The sequence below is a fragment of the Juglans microcarpa x Juglans regia genome, chromosome 2S, assembly GCF_004785595.1.
Source record: "Juglans microcarpa x Juglans regia isolate MS1-56 chromosome 2S, Jm3101_v1.0, whole genome shotgun sequence".
NCBI classification, from domain to species: domain Eukaryota; kingdom Viridiplantae; phylum Streptophyta; class Magnoliopsida; order Fagales; family Juglandaceae; genus Juglans; species Juglans microcarpa x Juglans regia.
In genome coordinates, this window is record NC_054597.1 from 8874358 (window position 1) to 8895733 (window position 21376).

Sequence of the window (21376 nt, forward strand, 5' to 3'; positions counted from 1 at the left end):
AATTACCATTCGAACATATTATAAACCATTCGATCAATCATTAATTCCAGGTTCGAACGTATTTTTTACCGTTCGAACAGTTTTGACGTTTTGAGACGACCTAATTCATCTCAGAAAATCTGGTTCGAACGGATGTTTAGCCGTTCGAACGTTTTTATAAAGTCATCAATTTTTTGAGACAAAATTTAAATTTCATCTCTAATAATTACTTTTAAGGATGAAATTTCTTTTGTCCCTAAAACTAAAACTTCTTGTAGTAAAGCATGCAACAAGAGTATCATTAGTACCGTTGTATGAACATGGTTGTTTATGATTTTTTTTTTTTTTTTTGTAAATAACGAGTTCATTTCGTTGAGATTATTTAAATATATTGTGTACATACTCTATTAGATTTCTATAATTTTGTGGCACTAGCTTGGATGTTAATGATAGTATTTCTCACAAACTTTAACAAGTTGTAGTAAATTGAAGACTTTTATGAATTTGTAGTACTAAATTCATACAAATTTAGTAGATTCATACAAATATGTAATTAAGTAGATTCACACTGGACGCGAAGCTGATTATAATCGTGTCGGTCAGTTTTTAGCAAGGCATATTTCCCAATCATTAAAGCACGTACAGGATGGAAAAAGGAAAAAACCTAAAAAAGGAAGATAGAGAAATAAAGATCGAAAAAAGGACGTGATGCCAAAATATATAGTATACTATAGGGGACACAGCAAATTAAGATGGGACATGCTACAAATTATAATAAAATGCCCGATAAGTGATCCATCCCGTCAACATTATTCACATAAAACATCCACCGCACTAAATCTTTTAGAATTTTATAAATAGTAATTAAATAGTTTAAGTAAAAATATTTTATTAAATTTTGAAAAAGAAGAGAGAAAATATTGAATAAAAATATTATAAATTTTAAAAATTATTTGAATATAAATTTTTAATATAATTTTTATTTTGAAGTAAGTAAAAACTGTATTAACTTTTTTTATTTGTTTTGAAGTGTGTAATAGTTGTATTGATTTTTGTATTTAAAGAATGATTAGATATAAAATTTAAAATTAAAAAGTGTTTTATATTCGAGAATAAGGCCCTGTTTGTTTTTAAAAAATATCTTATCTCATCTTATTTCATCATTATAATTTTTTTAAATTTTTATATAAAATAAAATAAATAATTTAATTTTTTTAAATTTTAAAATAAAAATAATATTAAAAAATATATTTTAATAATATTTTATTTAATTTTTTAATTTTAATTTTAATTTATCTTTATCTCTTCTTTAAAAACAAAGGAGTCTTAAAATGACGGGAAGTGTTAAAAATTTTAAAAATTTTGATAATGTTCAAAACAAGTCGAAGATGGTGGTACCCACTGAGTGTCCTTTCCAAGATAAGTTCCCACGGGTGTCCTCTCATACACCTCTCGTTGTATGTAGAGTTGGATTATTTCATACTTTTATATAGAGGAGTAAAATGATTAGAATTAAAATATTTTATTAAATTTAAAAAAATAAAAAAAGTTATAAAGTTAAATTTTTTAAATATTATTATTTTTTGAGTTTTATTTTAAAGTTTGAGAAAGTTATATTGTATTTTATATTTAAATAATAATTAGATAACGTTTAGATAAAAAAAATTGAAGATTTAAAATTAAAAAATATTTTATGTCTGAGTGATATTTGAAAAAAAAATTATAAAAAGTTTTGGAAATATATGAGAATATCTCATTATCCAAACAATACCTTAATATTTGAATCATGAAAATGTAAAATCACCATTTGTCGCAAAAAGCTTAAACTTTTGGGATAAATAGTAATTTTATATAGTATCAGAGTAGAGGTCTTGAGTTTAAACTCTAACTCTACACTCTATCTTATTTAATTAAATATTTTATGTATTGGGTCACCCATTAAAAAAGAATCTAGATTACAGATGAGGGAAAGTGTTAAATATAAAAATAAATAATAAAATATATATCTTTTCATCAGTTAAAATTTTGGAATAACTAGTAATTTTACAAAAAAAATCTTGATTATTCATGATTCTTGGAATGGACCTCTCAACTTGCACAAACTGCTGGAAACGGCCAAAAGCCTTGTGTCAAAAGAACTACCGACGAGGAGCAGCAGGAGTTAGCTTTACTTTGATTGAAGTAGAGGGAAAGTTGACTGATGAGGAGATGGATAATGAGACAAGAAATTACCATCTACCTTTATGATCCCTAAGGCTTTAAAAAGCTTCTCTCTCAATTTATATTCAGCCGCAAATAATATCGTTGTTTGCAAACTTGGCTAGCTAATGTGTTTTTATATAGTTGATTTATCCTTTACAAGCAATTTAGACTACTAAAATAAATGGTGATTTTACATCATATTACAACGAAAATTTTGAGTCTAATTTCATACATCATTCCATATGGTTAAATATTTCACATCAGTCTCGCTAATCTAGTCCTCTTTCTCTTGTTTTTAATGTACAATTTCTCTAAGACTAAGTTGGTCGAAAGAAAGCAAAACTCAAAGCTACCCAAATATCCTTTGAATCCACTTTTCTTCTGAGGCATAATAATAAAGGAAAATATTAAATGTAGTTAAGAAAAACTTATAAAAAATTTACTTTTTCACATGTCAGTTATTGATATGTTGAAAATCATTAAATTTGAAATTCAAAATTTGAATTTAAAAAAAAAAAACCTAACAAAATGAGTCTTGTAAGTAAAAATATAAATATATGTAGCACTGCACAACAATAAAATATCAAGTGCATCTTCCACCTTAAGAATAATTTTTTTAAAAAGAAAAGACTAATCTTAGTGTAGCTACCACTTGACCTTCAGTCTCTAACAATCACTCATACTCTCACTTTGCACTCAAGTTTATCAATGATTGCATCCCAGTTGATCTTGAAAATATTAGGAGGTGGTGCTTCCCACTTCTAAACAGGTGTTGTACTATCCTCTGCTCGGGCCTTAATCCATTTCATTGAATTTCTATAATCCCCCAATGCATGAAGAGATTGAAGAATTAGCTTAACAGGTGATATCAAATTACCTTCAAAAATAAAAGAATTTCTTCTCTTCCACACTTGGTACGAAGTCAGTGCTACTTCATCTAGGACCTCACTTGGCATTGTAAAGAAAAAATGGGATAAAAGATTCTATAATTAAGTCACTTCCACACTGCACTTTTGTAACCTCCTAGAACATGAGCCCCAAACATCCTGAGCAGATCTACAACTCCATAAAGCATGAGTGACAGATTCAGTTTCAATCAAACAAATGGGATAGTTAGAGGATTCCATCACCATTCACTTAAACAATTTGAGTTTTGTTGGAATAGACTCAAGACTGGCTCTCCAAAGAAAATTTTGAACAACATTTGTCACTTTAAGTTTCTATAGCTTAGACCAAATTCCTAAATTTAGCATGGTATTCAATGATTGTCCCCTCCTTTTTGCTAACAATTCACCTCGAAGGTGGTAAGTACTTTTTATTGAGAACTTACCATCTATAGCACACCTCCATCCAACCTATCTGGATTGTTGCAAAAAGTGATGGGAATTCTTGAGATAGTCTCATACTCAGGTTCTGAAAATATTTCATTCAATAAGGCCAAGTTCCAATGCCTTGTGTTAGGATCAATTAAGTCTTTGACCCTTGCATCATCATCTAATAATCTCATTGGTGATTGAATCCTGAATGAAGTGGGTGTAGGAACCCATTTATCATGCCAAATCTTCATAGAATCTCCATTCCCTATTTTCCATATCAGTCTTTCAGATAACAAATGTTTTGCTACCATTATGCTCTTACATATGAAGGATACATTGTTACCAAGTTTTGAATTGAGAAAATTAGTCCAAGGAAAATACTTTGCCTTAAGAACTATTGGAGCCAATTAATTAGGCTGCTAAATGATTCTCCATCCCTACTTTGCTAATAAAGCCAAGTTGAAATTTTCAAAATCTTGAAAGCCCAAACCACCAACATTTTTAGCTTTCTCTAACTGCTGCCAACTTAGCCAATGGATTTTAGATCTCTCTACCCCTTGCCCCCACTAGAATTTTTGCATAACTCCATTGATCTCCCTCAATAGGACCTTAGGAATTTTGAAAAGCCCCATGTTGTAGATAGGAATGGCCTGAATAATAGATTTGAGTAGAATTTCTTTTCCAACTTGAGATAAGAATTTAACATTCCAGTTGCTCATTTTGCCTCTAATTTTGTCCAAGATTGGGTTGAGAGCTTTGGATCTGTTCCTCCCCACATATGAGGGTAAGCCCACGTATTTCTCATGTGAGTGTGAAGCTCTAACTCCTGTTGTAGCCAATATAAGATCCTTCACTTCTGATCTAGTGTTTATGTTAAAACAGATTGAGGTTTTCTCCAAATTCAACCTTTGACCTGAAGCATGTTCATATGTTTGAAGAAAATGGAAGAGCCTGCTCTAGACTAGAGAATTAGCCTTACAGAAAAGTAGATTGCCATCTGAAAAAAAAGGTGATTAATATGTAAAGAGCCCCTTGCAATTGGTATCCCTGGGATCAATCTCTTTTCTTCAACATTATTTAATCTTGAACCAAGCACTTCAAAATGAAGAATAAAAAGATAACGGGAAAGAGGATCCCCTTGTCTGATTTCTCTTGAAGGTTTGAACCTTCTTGTGGAACCCCATTTATTAGAATGGAATAGTTAATAGTGCTAACACTTTGCATGGGAATTTCACCTTTCAGTTTATCACCTGATTTCTCGAAACATAAGTCTCTACCTCATCCTGCCTATCACTAGCCATAAATTTAAGTAAATGGCCATTCTGCATAGTAATGTCAACTACCTTTTTGTTACCTGACTTCTCAGAGCATAATCCTCCAACACTATCCTACAAAGATACATTTAGGTATCGTTTGGATTCGAAGATGAGTTGAGATGAGTTGTGAATAGTAGTGAGATTTGTGAGTTAAAGTTGATGAATAATAATAAATAGTAGTGAGATGAGTTGAGATGAGTTGAAATGAGTTGAGATGACTTGCGAATACAAATCAGGCCTTAGAGAGTTTTCCTTATTTGCATCTGATTCCAATTGTGATAAGTCAACAATTGTACTCCTTCCTTCATTTGTCTTCTTTCCAAAAGCAGATTCTACCAAATCAATACTTGCTAATTTTAAGGGATCATGTGAAACTGTACCCGTTTCTTCAATGACTAAAGGATCCTTTCCATTTTTATCATTGCCAAGCAACATCTCATCGGAGCTTCCTTGCCCTGTTTCGTCGGACCAATTCGTTGGTTTTGAACCTTCTTGCTTCTTATGGACTCCGGTTGACTTGGACAATGGACTTGCACGAAACCAAGGACCATATTGATTTAGCAAACTATCAGCATATTTTCTTTGGCCATCCATCTTAGAACACTTTTGGTTTGCATGCTTAATAATGCCACAATGGAAACAAAATGTTGCAAGCCTTTCATATTTGAAATTAATCCAGAACCTTTTATCACCAATGTTTAAAATCTTCCTCTGGCCAGAGGTTTCGTGATATCCACCGAAACTTTCACTCCTAAGAACTTGCCCCATCTTGATCCTCCTTAATCTGTGTCAGCCATTAAGACTTTGCCTATAGTGGCACCCAGATTCTCACCCGTACATTTATTCATGCCAGCAAAAGGCATATCATGAACCTAAATCCAGAGAGGCTCACAGGAAACTTGGATATCTTTGGGAGCAGTTACTCCATCATATTCAATAAGACTCGAAAGACCATGGACGCCCCAACAAGATCATGTTCTTCTCATCTTCCCCTCAGAACTCAATTCGAAAATGATTTCATCCAACTTCTTTGACAGCAACACTGCCCTTTGCCTGCCAAAGTTTTGTCATTATTAAAAGCACCTCTATTCACCTCCTTATCAAAAACCATGAAAGCCACCAAACATCTCCTACTCTTCTCATATGACATCTCAATATTTTCCTCTAACATATCTACCTCTTGTTTTTCTTCGTCAGTGAGTTTAGTCCCTCACACAGTTTAGAAATTTTACTCTCTATTCTCACACTCTTTTTAGACCTTTTGTTTAAGGGACAATACTCCGCGTTTCCAAAGAACTAGAGAGAAAACACCCCACCCTCACAAGAGGAGAGGACCAACCAGAAATAATTTACCTCAAGAATCATGGTCCCTGTCAATATATATCATACCCGTGGGGTTTGTTGGTTTTTCTTAGCCGCAAAGTTGTTGTGTACACGTTCCCATTTGGTCGACATGCAGATTCTTTAATGCACAGTAACACGTTCTGATCTCAATTAGACTATAAATTAAATAATTAAATTCACAGATTCCTTATTAATACAAGTTGAGGAATAATATTTGATGATTAACATGGTATGGACATAAAAGTAAAGATTCCAAATGTTGAGCATACACTTGATCAGAACATGATCAACTTGCAACTTCCATTATATTCTAACTAGTTAATCGATTGAAGCTGAGAATTCATTCAACCAACTAAAGGCTTTGATGAGAGAGACAGAGAGCATAATATCCATCCGTACTGCTCATAATATCGATTCCTAGCTAGACATGACATGTCGGTCGACAACGGCGGAACTACATTAACCTTAGGGGGACAATTTTTTTAAAACTCAAAATATCCCTCAAGTTTTTCATAACTCTAAACCAACCCCCCAAAAAAAAAAAAAAAAAAACTTATATTCGCCGTATGCTCTCCAAACTTTCTAAAATTTTTATATACATAGAAATGTCTTTCTATTTTTTTTTTCCTATAGCTCTAAAATTTTGTATAATTCCTACATATTATCTATTTTCTATGATGTGGCAGGTCCAAGATTATATTAAAATTAAGTTTATGAGAAATAATAATCTTATTAATATGTATTACAAAGTTTATTTATTATACAATATTAAGCTTCTTAATAAGGAATAGAAAGTGAAATAAATAAAAGAAAAATTATTTAACAGTACTAATGATCTATATGAAAAATAATTGAGAAGTTTTGTCAAGACTTCATTGAGCAAGAAAACTTATTTAAGGTCTCAATTGTAGTATTATATTATTAATGATCATGATTCTAAAATATATAAATTGTACATGAAATTTGATACATAAATGTATATAATATTACGCATTAGAAAGTTGCCCTCCTCGGTAAAATTTCTGGTTCCTCGACTGTCGGTCGACATGTACGAGTACTTATGCATGGTCCTGATCATCAGCTACGTATAACGTACCCTATTCAGCTTCGTGCATAATTCCTGCCCACAAGTGTAAATCTATGACTTCTCTTTTGTTTTCTTGACCTTCACATGGACTCTTATGTAAGTGCTGGGATACCTTAATTGACTACAGGCGGTCATTTGGTATGTTACTACCTCTTTTTCTCCACTGATTTGATGCCTTTCTACTTATGAGGTATCGTCCTAAGCTACGCGGTTCTACTCCACCCAATCAGATTAATATATATGCTTGGTACAGATATTATCCCACCATATGGCGGCGTGCCGACCTGACCCACCAATTTTCAAGTGATTTGGTGAAAATCTTGCCATGGAAATTAAAACTTCCCAGAAAAAGGATTTCGACTTTTACATGTTCGTATGCTGACCGTGTAGAGACTAGAGAATAAGATGATGCGATCACTAGTATTAGGAGAATTAATTTTGTCTTCTACGAGATCTCGATTGTTTTTCTAGAGTTTTTGTTAATATATTTATGTCATGGTTTAGTATGTTAGGCCGGGAGATGTAGTAATTAATGTCTTTTATTTGCAAAATTATATATTGAAAGTGGTTTCATAAAATTGATCTTCTTCAGCCACACAAAGGGGACCAGGGCGGCACCGCAAGGGGAGCTTTATCGCTGTCACGCACGGTTGGGATCATGGCTATTAGTTTCTTCATACTCGACTGTTCACTATACTTCCAAGGTTTTCTTTTTTCATACTTGGCATTCCCTATGTTTGCTTTTTTGATTTTCTCTAAGGTTGAAAATGCGGATTTACAGCTTTCCAAGCTGTATTTTGCTATTTTTTCATGTATCATTTACTTTTTTTTGTTATTTCCTTTGTTTTAAGTTATTAATAAAAAAAAAAGTCTCTTGGATATTTGTCCATAAAGAGAAAGTCACCTCCTCCTCTGGAAGGTGCACGTGGGGTTTGAAATCTCTGTTTTAGGCAGAGTGTGGTTTCTTAGACGGTTTATCTGTAGAGAGTAATAGATATTAAGACCATATTAGTTACAAAAGAATTTGTGTACTGGTGGAGTCTCAACTGTGAATAGTTGGCTTGTAATCTGGATTTTTCTCGGTATGTAGTAGTAACAACAATAACTTTACTTTTATGAATGAATGAAATCTATTTAAAAAAAAAAAAGAAAAAAAGAAAAAGAATAAAGAAACTCACCATAATTATGAACATAACACAAGATATTTTGCTCTCTGCCATGCATTTTGGCAGGCCTTCAGCAAACACTTCTACTCGCGTCCCACGATTATATGGTCACAGACATTTTCATTCCCAGTACTTATGATGATATATCCAATTCAATTTGAGATGCACTTTGAGGTTCAAAAGTCTGATCTGTCCTCTGAACTTATAAGTTTCATATATCCCAATTGATTTAGGTTATGCACGTACACCTAATCAATTCAATGTCCTTAACAAGGGAATCAAAACCTTGCTCTTAGAGAGCAGCGAGCTGTAAGCTGGCAGGCATCCAGTTGCTAAGTGGGGGACACATTTTGTACATCGGCAGCCAATAAAATTTGCCTCTTGTACTTAGTGCTGTTCCATCCGAATAGCCAATATATGATCTAGCAAGCAATAATATGACTATTTTGGTCTGAAATGTGTCTGCATTGAATTAGGCATAAAATAGTCAAGATCATTCATTATACCAACAATATGATCATTACATATTTGTAATGGTACTGTGGCTTTAGGCAACTTTATTTAATTTTATTTTTCTCTCTCTGATCCTCTATCTTACAAAAACAGTCTTTCACTCTTATGGCTCACATAAATGTATATTTAAATACAAATACTTTTTCACTTATGGTTAGAAATTATGAAAATAAAAATAAATTATATTAAAAAAAATGTCTTAACAAAGTAGATAAAAAAGTTAAAAAATAATAATACTTTATTATTATAGAGAGTGAAATGACTATCCTATGTGGATTACTTAAATTTTAAGTGGATAAACAAAATGCAAAAAGTAACATATTAGTTAAAATATACCTAAAATTTTGCCTAAACCAATACCAATGCCCTAATTAGCAGATCCAGTGAATGAGTAGTTGAAAGTTCAAAACTCAAGGAGGGCAAATAATATGAGCTATTCCTAGCTGGACTACAAGACTTGATGGCTACCCCAAAACACAAGGACTTCTCGGTTCCAATCATTTATGGCGCTACTTCCTCTTACTATCAAGAAAATTAACGGTCATCTACATTGTTCGCAATTAAGATATTTTAGAGTGCTTTATTTTAACTCTAAAGTATAAAGTGAAAAAGAGATAATGCATCATGAAGTGGGTCATGATAAAAGATTTAATATGTGCACATTTCATTTAATGTTTTCTTAAAATTCCGATCAGAAGAATATTTTATATGTCAATCTCTTTCCCATTTTAAATTTCAGAGTTCGGATAGAAACTCTATGGGACTCAAATCCTACTGCCAATAAGCTCAATGTTTAACTGATATAAAACTCTATTAAACTAAAATTATAGTACATTTAACTTTAGAAACCCCAGTCCCTAGCCATGCACAAGCATTGTATATCGTATCTGGAGTCTTTATGACATATTGTCTCTGGCCAACATGTTTTGCAATTAGGAAATAGTTTAAGCCACTACTGCTAATATATGGTATATGGATCTCTCATATTTAATGCTGATATTCACATTCTCTACAAAAGCACTATTAACTATTATATACTGCCCAAGATGTTTGGTGGCAATGCTCTAAACAACTGCAAAAAAGGGTCTGTTGGTAGAAGTCTCTTTTAGAGTTATTCTTAGGATTATGTACTGACTTTGAAAAAGAAGTAGTGGCTCGAAGAGTTTGCCAGAGAAGGAATACTTTTGTGCTTCAAAGTGATTTCAAACATCCAAATGAAGAGTTTCATCAATCGATCGAAGCTTTACAACAGCTGAAGGAGAGTAAGGCTAAAAGATCTAGCAATCATGCCCCTACTAGTAATGTTGTTTAGAAATGGGAACCTCCTCCCTCAGAGTACTTCAAGATCAATTGGAACATTGCCATAGATAAGAACAAATGATGCATTGGAATTGGTATTATAGTAAGGAACTGGGAAGCTAAAGTTATAGCTACTAGGAGGAAGAAAATATCCTTCTTTCCTGATCCCCTATTGGCAAAAGCAAATGATTTATGATTTATTATTAATTGATAATATATATTATTTTTTATTTTATATGGTCAATGATAATAAATTAGATGAAAATGACATCTTTATAATAAATGATATGCACATGAGCAGCACATGCAGTGAATTTTCGTTAGATCTAACGCTGCTGGTAGACGAAAGGGAGGGATTGGGAAAATTTGAAAGTTCGAGGATCCACTTTGATGCAGATATTAGTTTTGAAGGCACATTGTGCATTGAGTGAGAGTTTGAGGGGGTAAAGTGTAATTAATCTTAAAATATAATAAACAATTCAATTTTTTCAAACCTAAAACAATAATAATATTAAAAAATAATATTCTAACAATATTTTATTCAACTTTCAACTTAACTTACTATCCAAACCTACCCTTATTTACGCATTGCAAGGATATGTCACACGATATGCATCATCTACGACCATACTCGTCCCTACATTATTCTTAACTCTTAATTACTACACTTTATATATATATAAACAACATTGTATTATTCAAAAGTCTCTATAAAAGAGGAAGATGACAAGGAGGAATTTCCTCCAATACAATGAGAGAATTATGTAAAGCCAGAGCATCTTTTCCAAGAGCATCTACAATTCTATTGTTGTTCCTACTAGTATGTTGCATTGCCCCAAGTATCAAAACTAGCCAGTAAAGATCTTGAATTAGCCAATATCATACCAGTACTAGTTCCAATCTCTTCAGAACTTTTAGCCCTTGAACTACTTGCAAATAATCTCCTTCCAAAATAATATCTCTAAAACCCAAGTCATGACAAAATAAAATGGCCTAGAGAGCAGCTACTACCTCTACTAGAAAAGGGTCAGGGAACAAGTCCCTCCTCATTCTAAGTGTGGCCTTGATCTTGCCCTCCCAATCACGAATAACAGCTCCAATCCCCACCTTGCAATGAACTCTGTCTAGAGCACCATCCCAGTTTAGCTTGAAAGTTCCCTGAGGAAGGGTCTGCCATGCTTCATTCATAGGCACACTAGTTTCAGTGCATCCAGAGGATTTTGAGATTTGTCTAACTTCAAGGAGTAAGTCATTGGCTTGTTGCACTAGTGTAGAAGGATGTGTAAATTTATGCTTAAAAATATATTAATTTCTCCTCTTCCATATCAACCAGAAAATTACAACAATTCCTCCATATCTGTCTGATTTAATGCAGCAAACATTATCTCCACTTGTTCCTTGAAAGCCTAGCTTTGTGATCCACTTTTTTTGAATATTGGTTGTGCATTGCCCCCATACACCACTAGTTGAAATGCATTCCCATAGCACATGCTCCACTGTTTTAGGATGTTATTTACAAAGAGGACACTCAGGATTATCAACTACCTTTCTTTTGGATAGGTTGGCTCTTGTTGGAAGTGCATCAAGATAGGCACTCCAAAGGAAGGTCTTATTGGCATTAGGGACTTGCAGGTGCCATATATTGGTCCACTCATCTTGCTTAGATTGTAGGGCTGAGGACTGACCTTTGTCACGATCTTGTAGTTCTCCACAGAGATCATATGCACTTTGACAATAAAGTTACCCTTAGCAGTGCACCTCCAGATCCTTTTATGAAGCTTGTTGCGGCAACTAATAGGAATAGCTTTTATACATGCTGCTTCTTTTCTGGAGGATGTGACATTAACTAGTGATTCCTTCCATTAATGAGTAGCTGAGTCAATAAGATTAGAAACTTCGGTATCAGCTTGTAGAAACCTAATTGAGGTTTGTAGTTTAAAAGTGGTATGCTGAGGAAGCCACTTGTCACTACAAATACTAACTGCCTCTCCATTGCCAATCTTCCATAAAAGGACATCCTCCAAAAGAGGTCTTGCAGATAAGATACTTTGCCATATGTAAGAAGGATCACTTCCCAGTTTAGCTTTCAAGAAATCAATAGTTGGGAAGTACTTTGCTTTGAGAACTTGAGCAACAAGGGAGTGGGGATTTTGAATAAGCCTTCATCCTTGTTTGGCCAACATAACAGTATTAAAGTTCTTGAAATCCCTGAATCCCAAGCCTCCAATCTTCTTAGCTCTTCTCATTTGCTACCAACTCACCTAGTGAATCTTGTTCTCTTGTGCCTATTAACCCTACTAGTATTTGCTCATAACTTTGTTAAGAGTTTGTAGCGAGTGTTTAGGAAGTTTGAACAAACCTATGCTATGAGTGGGGATGGCTTGCACCACTGTTTTAAGGAGGATCTCCTTGCCTGCTTGTGAGAGGTATTTAGTGTTCCAATTTCTCAACCTGTCCAACACTTTGTCAATTGTGCCTTTGAATCAATTAGCTCTAGATCTCCCCACCAGTGTTGGTAATCCCAAGTATCTCTCATAAGAGGTGGTGGCCCTAATACTTGCAATGCTAGTGATGATTTGTTTATTCTCTTCTTGAGTGTTCTTGTTGAAGAAGATGGAGGTCTTGTCTTTGTTGAGCGTTTGACCTGAAGCATTTTCATGAGTCCAATAGCATGAACAACCTGCTCCACTCCAAAGAATTTGCCTTACAAAAGAGGAGACTATCATCTGGAAAAAAAAACAGACGATTAATGTGCATTTGACCTCTAGCCAATGGGAGGCCAGTGATCAAACCAATAGCTTCTGCTGTGTTGAGTAAGTTAATAAAAACCTCAGAATAAAGGATAAATAGGTAATGTGAGAGGGGAGCACCCTGCCTAATTGCCCTTAGATGGAGTGAACTTATCCTATGAAGCACCATTAATAATCAGAGAATATGAAATTGAAGACACACATTTCATGACAACAACAATCCACCTTTGATCACATCCCATATTCTCCATAACAAACCTTAGAAATGATCATTCAATTCTATCATAAACTTTGCTCATGTCTAGTTTTAGAGCCCTGAATCCTTCCTTTCCTTTCATACAAGTCTTCATAGTATGCATAGATTCAAATGCAACAATGACATTGTCAGTTATATGTCTGCTTGGCACAAATGCACTATGAGTGGGTGAGATAATTGCAGGGAGGATAGCTTTTAACCTATTAGCCAAAGATTTTGCAATGATTTTGTATAAGACATTGCAGAGACTAATGGGTCTGAATTATGTTACTTGGAGAGGAGACTTGGATTTAGGGATAAGGGTAATAAAGGTTTCATTCAAGCTTTCAGACCATTTTCCTTTATTCAGAACTTCAAGCACAACATCACTAATACCAGGGCCAACTATATCCCAATGTTTTTGATAAAACACTGCAGGGAAGCCGCCAGGACTAGGGCTCCCCAAAGGATTCATACTACAAATGGCCTCTTTAATCTCTTCTGCAATGAACTTCCTAGTAAGACTTGCATTAATCTCTTCTGTAACTGTGGTCTTGAAGGATTCCAGACAAGAATCAATACCTGTAGGCCTGATAGACTCGAGTAAGCTCTTAAAATACCTCTGAAACATGTCATTGATCTCCTCAGGTACTTTAGTCACTTGGCCATCTGCATTGGTTAAATGGTGTATCCTTTTGGCCTTCTTCTTTGATTGGCACAATTGTGAAAGCATTTTATAATCTTGTCCCCATTCTTGAGCCATGTTTGTTTAGCCCTTTGCTTCCACTTTGTATGTTCCTCTTCAAGTAAACAGTCAATTTCCTTTTGCAGCCTTTTAATGTCATTATGTCATTATTCAAATGACCCTCATTTAGCTCATGTAGCATACTCAACATTTCACACTACGATTTGATCAATTTGCCTTTGTCTCGGTACATCTCTTTACTCTCTTTACTCGAAGAGCTTGTGCTAGCTTGCCATGCACTCTGAATCAAGTGAATGCAATCTACTTTATTAGACCAAGTGGCTTCAAATCTAAATATTCTTTCTTTGTTACTGGGTGAAGTTTGGATCTGTAAAGAAGTCAGGACGGGGTTGTGGTCATAATAGTTTGCAGTTAAGTTGTGCATTGAGTGATCTCCAAACTTGTTGATCCATGCTTAGTTACCAAAGGCTCTATCAAGCCTTTCCTTAGTAAAGGCTTCACCATCTATATTATTCTTCCAAGTGAACTTATCACCAAGATAACCAAGATAGTGCATCTCACAGAATCTCTATAGCAGATTTGAAACTCTCTAGCAGATTGGAAACTCTCCATCTATTTGGTGAGTCTTGTGGCAGCTCCAAACTTCTCAGATTGCTTCAGTATCTCATTAAAGTCTCCTACACAAAGCCAGGCCATGTTAACTTGGGGCATTAGTTCTTGAAGCAGCTTCCAACTCTCCATACTCTTTGCAATTTTAGGATTACCATAAAAACAAGTGAATAGCCATTTCCCCCATCTGTAGGACAAGTTATCCGCATTGAAATGTGCCAATTAGTATATGATTTTAGTTCCACCACCACACTAGCCTTCCATAACAAGGTTAACACCACCCCCCCCCCCCCCCAAAACTCCAACCTTTGTTATTAATCACAAAACTACTATCAAAGCCAATTCTGTTCTTGATTCTCTCCACCTTATCTTTGTAGCACTCAGTCTCCATAAGAAAGACCAACTGTGGGCACTTAAATTTCACCAACTGGTGACGCTCACGAGCTGTTCAAGGGTTCCCAAGCCTTCAGCAATTCCAACTTAGATAATTCATTGTTGATGGTGGGGCTGCAAAGCAACCTCCACCAATTCAACCTGAGTTAAGCTCCTTACATGTGTGAGCTAAGCTTTAAGTTTCTTACACACAGGAGTATTCAGCAAATTCCCTTCGCTATTGACCACTGATCTCTTATTACTCTTTCCAAGTGGGGTGTTTTTACACTTTCTAGATTGAGCATTGCATCTACCCCTAGCTTTCCTTTTCCATGTGGAGACCCTACTAGGTTTTGTAGGAGAGTCTTGTAATCTTGGATGGACAAAATCATAATTCAGATCAGCATGGATATTTAAAGGATGTGTACTAGGTAAAGAATGAGAATGAGAATTTCTGATCTCTAGCTCCATTACCAAAGGAATATCCTCCCTAACTTCCTTATTAAAGGAATCTTGCACATCATACAGAGAAGATGTTTCACTTACAAAATTTTCGTTACTGGCAGCCAAGTAAGGCAAGTCTTCCTTGTCTTTAGCCGAGAATTGTTCCTTCAAAGACTCAATGCCATGACAATTGCCATTATCTCCTCCAACTTCCTTTGATTGCGCCTGACTTCCCTAAAAAATTTTCTCCTTTCCTTTCTCAGAGGTCCTATTGCTCGTCTCATCGGAATCCCCTTATCGTCGAGAGCCTTGGCTATTGGAATCCATAGTGCCACCATACTTCTTGGCCATAGAACTCACATTGGTGACTAGCGTTGCACGCAACCACTGACCATATTGTTCTTGGTTTTGGTCATCCAACTTCAGTTTAGTGCCTATCTTTATGATTCGAAATGCCAAACTTGAAACAGAAATTTGGCAACCTTTCGTACTTAAATTGAATTAACATTTGCTTGCCTCGAATGCTTAAAAAGATGTCCTCGAATCAAAGGCTTTGATATATCCACTTCAACTCGAATTTTGAGAAATCTTCCTCATCCTCTACCTTCTTGACCCACCTCCACTTTGAGAACCTTTCCCATGCATGAGCCAATACCTTGGCCAAGTTCCTATGCCATCGCAGCGAAAGGAAGATTGTGTAACTGCACCTAGAAGGGTTCAAGCTTAAATTGTACTTCGTTTGGTGACAAGTTCCCATCAAAGTGCTGGAGACTAATCAAATGCTTGTCAAATGACCAAGGATGGCCATGCATTACTTTTTCTTTATCTGATTCGTTTTGGAACTCCCCCAAAAACCTATTATCACCCAAGTCACGAAAACTTACACATCCTTCCGAGTATCAAACCTTGGCCATCGTTGATATAAAAGCCTCCTTGTTTGCATTTTTTTCATTGACAAGTAGAGCAAGAAGATAGTCATCACCTTTTATATCTGAGTGTATGACAACCTTTTCTTCCGACGGAACAATCTCATCTTTTTCTGCCTTAGTGAACGATAATCCCTTCCACGTTCTTGTTATTTCCTCAGCCATAACTTCCCTCTTTAGACTATTGTCTAAGAGAACTATTTTGTCAGAGCAAAACGCCTATACCCCACCCTTGACGAAAAAGTTTGTTTGAGTTCCTCTTTGCTACATTAAAGTTTACAAATGACATGTTATTTAATCACCAAATATTTTCCCTAAAATCTATGGGCCTAAATAATAAGAATTAAAAGGAAAATGCCAGTTTGCCTCTTGGATTTGCCGTTGGATTTGACCGCTAGAACATTTTATTTTATTTTTCTTTTTAAAAATAAATGTTTAAAAAAATTACTACTAATAAATTGGTATCTTTACCAAAAAAACATGTTTAAAGATGTTTAAACTGGATTTTAAATATACAAAAGGAATAGCGAACTAGCAATTGCGCTCAATAGTAAGAGCTGGGTAGTCGACTAGTGATCGAAAGTAAAAATATAAAAAAAAAATGGAGACCCTATAAATATCTATGTTCCGTTCTTATATTTTTTTAGTTTAGAAGTCTGCCTTCGTGACGTTACAACCCTGTGCTAATTAATATAAGATTAATAAAAAAAGGCTCAATTATAAAGAAGGAAAAAGAAAGTTCAAAGAAGAATCAAAGTGTTTCAGATACCAAACACCTAGCTACGATTAAGGCTGTAAATAAATCAGTCTGTTCGATAGTTTGCTCGATATCTACTCAGTTAAACTCAAATCGAATTCGACTCATAAAAAAAAAAAAAGCACGTTCGTGACAGTAGATACCTGGTCAATTAGTAAATAATACATATCCGGCTAAACTAGATTCGACTCGGCTAAATTTCGATAAGGCCCACGTGTTTATGCTCTAGTCGACTCGATAACTTGCCTTGATTAAAACTCAATCATGCATTTATAGATGTGTATACACACATACACACACACACATATATATATATATATATATATATATATATATATTGGTTAATAATATAAGTATAAGAGGTTTTATAATTAAATACATAGTATGTAATCTAATTACATATGCCTATATATTAAATGTACTTTTTAGCTCTTTTATAATTTGTACAATAGTTAGTCGATAAAATTTAATAATTTCATATACTAGTATATAGGAACCATATAATTAAATGTTGATATATACTATCATACTATCTATATCTATTAATAATTTATGCACGCATATAATATATGGATATTTTGGGCAAATATAAACTAGTTATATATTAATTATTTATAAATTTTTACAATTTTCAATGGGTCTACTTGTTAGTTGTAAGAATTTTATTAAATTTTTTATTTTCTATTTTTTATTTATCTAATTTCTTAATTATTAAATTTTATTCGAAAATAAACAAATAAACAACTCCGGCTCGGCTCGGCTCGGCTCGACTCGACTTGACTTGAGCTCTTTTTTTTTTTTTTTTGTTTTTTTTTTTTTGTTGTATCAAGCTCGAGTTGAAAACTTAGCTTACAGAGTTGAGCTCGAACAAAAATTGAAAAAAAATTTCGGGCTCGAGTTCAAATTTTTTTAGTCAAATTGAGCTCAACAATCCAAAGATTAGCTCGACAACTAATCACTCTCAGAGTCTCACCATAACCACATGTTTCAAATACTTGCACCTTAAAATGCAAGAAATAATTGGAAACTAAACACTCTTGAGTTAGGATGCGGTTGGATATTTAAAATATTTAGAATATTTGTAAATAGTAATAAAATTATTTGAGTTAAGATATTTTATTGAGTTTTAGAGAAATTGAGATAAAATTGAATAAAAATATTATAAAATTAAAAAATTGTTTGAATATTATTTTTTATTTAAAATTTAAAAAATTTGTATTGATTTTATCTTTTACTTAAAAAATTTTAAGAAAATTCTAACGGTTAAATGAAAAAAATTATAAGTTTTAAAATTAAAAAATATTTATATTTGAGAAATTTTTGAAAATAAAATATCTAAAAATATCTCACAGTACTTTTTTTTTTCATGGCAATATCTCACAATACTTGCCAAACTAGTCCTAATACTCCAGCAAACAAAGCAACGAAATTTATTGGAAACTCCTATGGTAAAACTAGGACAACAACATGAGCTCACCAAACATTAAAACTAAAAGTTGAAAGCCTACCCCAACAAACAAGAGCAGTACTACACTTACCCAAAAAAACTCTCGATTGCACATCCCGAGCACCATATTTTATTTTTTATTTTTTTCATATATTTTTTTAATTATCATAAATATTTTTTGAAAAAAATTTACAATATCATTAAAAAAAATTTTCTTAATCACTAAGAAAATAATAATAATAAAAAAAAATTTATTCGGAACACTTTTTACATCCCGAATTGGGAATGTTTAGCATTTCTGAACAAACAATGAAAAAGCAAGTAAATGTGTCAGTTATCGGCTGCTTATTCCCGACACGTGGGCTGGATTTGGACCCACAAATCAATGTAAGGTTTGCCGGAAATGCACCATGTGTACTCAGATCATAATTAGTATTAAGGGTGCAAATGGTCCGGTTCGATCCGGTCCGGTCCGGCGATAGATCGTATATTTTCAGTCCATTATTTTTTCAGATCGGATTGGACCGAATACTCATAGGGACCGGACTTGACCAATCAGGTCGGTCTATTCGGTCCGGCCTATTTTTTTTAAATAATTAATAAAAAAATTTATTGAAAATACTAAATTAAATTAAGTAAGTTATTAATGTGGATTATGTAACAAACTCAATAAAAAAATATTTTATATGGTTAATGATAATAAATTAGATGAAAATTATATTATTAATTTATATAATTACTATATAATTAACCAATTGATGTTATATATTAGTTAATTCATTAAATATTAACAAGTGTTAATAACATATTTAAAATTTTATATTGTTAATTATACAATTATTATATAAATAATATATATAATATATATTTTTTTTAATTTTCATTCGGTTCGGTCTGAGAAAACCTTAGATCGTGGACCGAGACCGACCGGTCTCAATCTCGGTCTGGTCTGGTCAATTCGTTCGGTCCTACTGAACTGTTTATCACCCCAAATTAGTATCATATGAGAAGGAAAAAAAAAAAAACAAAAGGTTGGATATCCTAAATATGCCATGGCACACGTGTGGTGTTAGGATGTCCCGATGTACTGAGGTCTAGAAATGGAGATACTTAGGGGTAGGGGTGGCAATTTATGTTTGTGGATCGTGTTCGTATTTGTGTTGTGTCAAGTTATGGATATTCAACTAAATGGCTCAATCCGAACCCGATCTGTTAAGCTAAACGTGTCAAATCTTTAAATCTTCAAACCCAATTAAATAATAGGTCATGTCGTGTCACCTGTTTAATAATTAATTAGAAATTGATTAACACGATGTGACTCATTTCAATCCATTTCATATAAATGGGTTGAACAAATCTGCATATCCATTTGACCCAAGTAATATAATTTCACATAAAAATTAAAATCTATATTTATTAGTAGACACAATATAAAAAATAATAATTATACTATGCACTAACAAAAAAATCAATATTGTTTAGATTTTAAGTTATAATAAAATCAATATTAGAATCTCAATATTAACAAATATAAGAATATGTTCAAAATTACAATTTCAATAAAAAATTTACAAGTATATTGAGAAGTATTAATATTACAATCTAAGAATAATGATGAAAAAAAAATAAAAACAATGAGGAACAACCATACCAATGGTCGACCATACCGGTATTACAATCCGAACTGGATCAACCGCATTAAATGTGATGTCAAATGCCCATACCAATGGTCGAGGTGTCCCAAACACACCTGACCACCCCATTTTCTTCCTTTTGCTGGTTCAGAATGCAGTTCAAAGCTTGTGGTTATAAAACACGTCTTAACAGTCGACGCCGTCTATGAGATCATTTTCATGTTATCAAACAACATTATTGTGCCTTCCATATGCCAGCTACGACACGTTCCTGAGCAACACTTGAACAGGAAGTTACGTTGGGAACATGGAAGGGAAATTTGTAGAAATGGAGGAACGCGTGAAGAAAATGGCCTTGGACATGGAGGCCCTTTGACGGGAAAACAAGGTGCTCAAATGGAGAAATGCTGAGTTCAAAGAGGGCGCTGAGCCAAGCCGGACTAAGTGGGTAGAGGAGGAATGACAAAATGCAGGCACCACCCAAAGGCGAAGAACAGAAGAGGATGACCGACGAGTTATGCAGCCTTATGGGCAAATAGGAGGTAATGGCAAAGAGAATAGGGGGATCATCCTCCGTGGATAAGCTGCTCAGTAGCATACACCTCCCTTATAGTGCCAAAGTGATGGTATTCTCGCTTTTGCCTAAGTTCAGAGCCCCCCAAATAGAGATGTACGATGGGTTGAAGGTCTTTGTCGAACATCTGGAAACAGTTTAAGACCCATGTGCCGAGCAATCCCTTGAAGCTGAATGGCTCTGCCAGGCCACAGTTCGGAGCCCTCTAACCGAGAACCATCCATAGTTTTGAGGAATTAGGCCGACAATTCCTAGCTCAATAGCTGAAAGAGAAGCTGGTCAGTTGCCTATCTGCTCATGGTGAAACAATGAGAGGAAGAAAGCTTGAAGGCATATTTGGATCAGTTCAACATGGAGCGAATGATCATGGATAATTAAGACAAGAAAATCACTCTGGCAGTACTCTTGCGTAGCTTCTGGTCCAGAAGCCACTTCAAGGCGGAAATAGCACGAAAGATCCCAGCCACCCTGCGAGATTTTAGGGATTGAGCTCATAACTTTGTTAACACCGAAGAAACCTTCAGAGCCCTCATCACCCCAAGATGCGTAGGAGGAGAGAAGTCGGTAAGCAGATCCAAACGGGGCGCTAGTACAAAAATCAACAAGAAGGAACCCAAGCTAAAGAATGGGCAACATGAGAAAAGAAGCAACAGTGCACTGCCTACTGGAAGTCATACTCAAGCATGCACGTGTAAACACA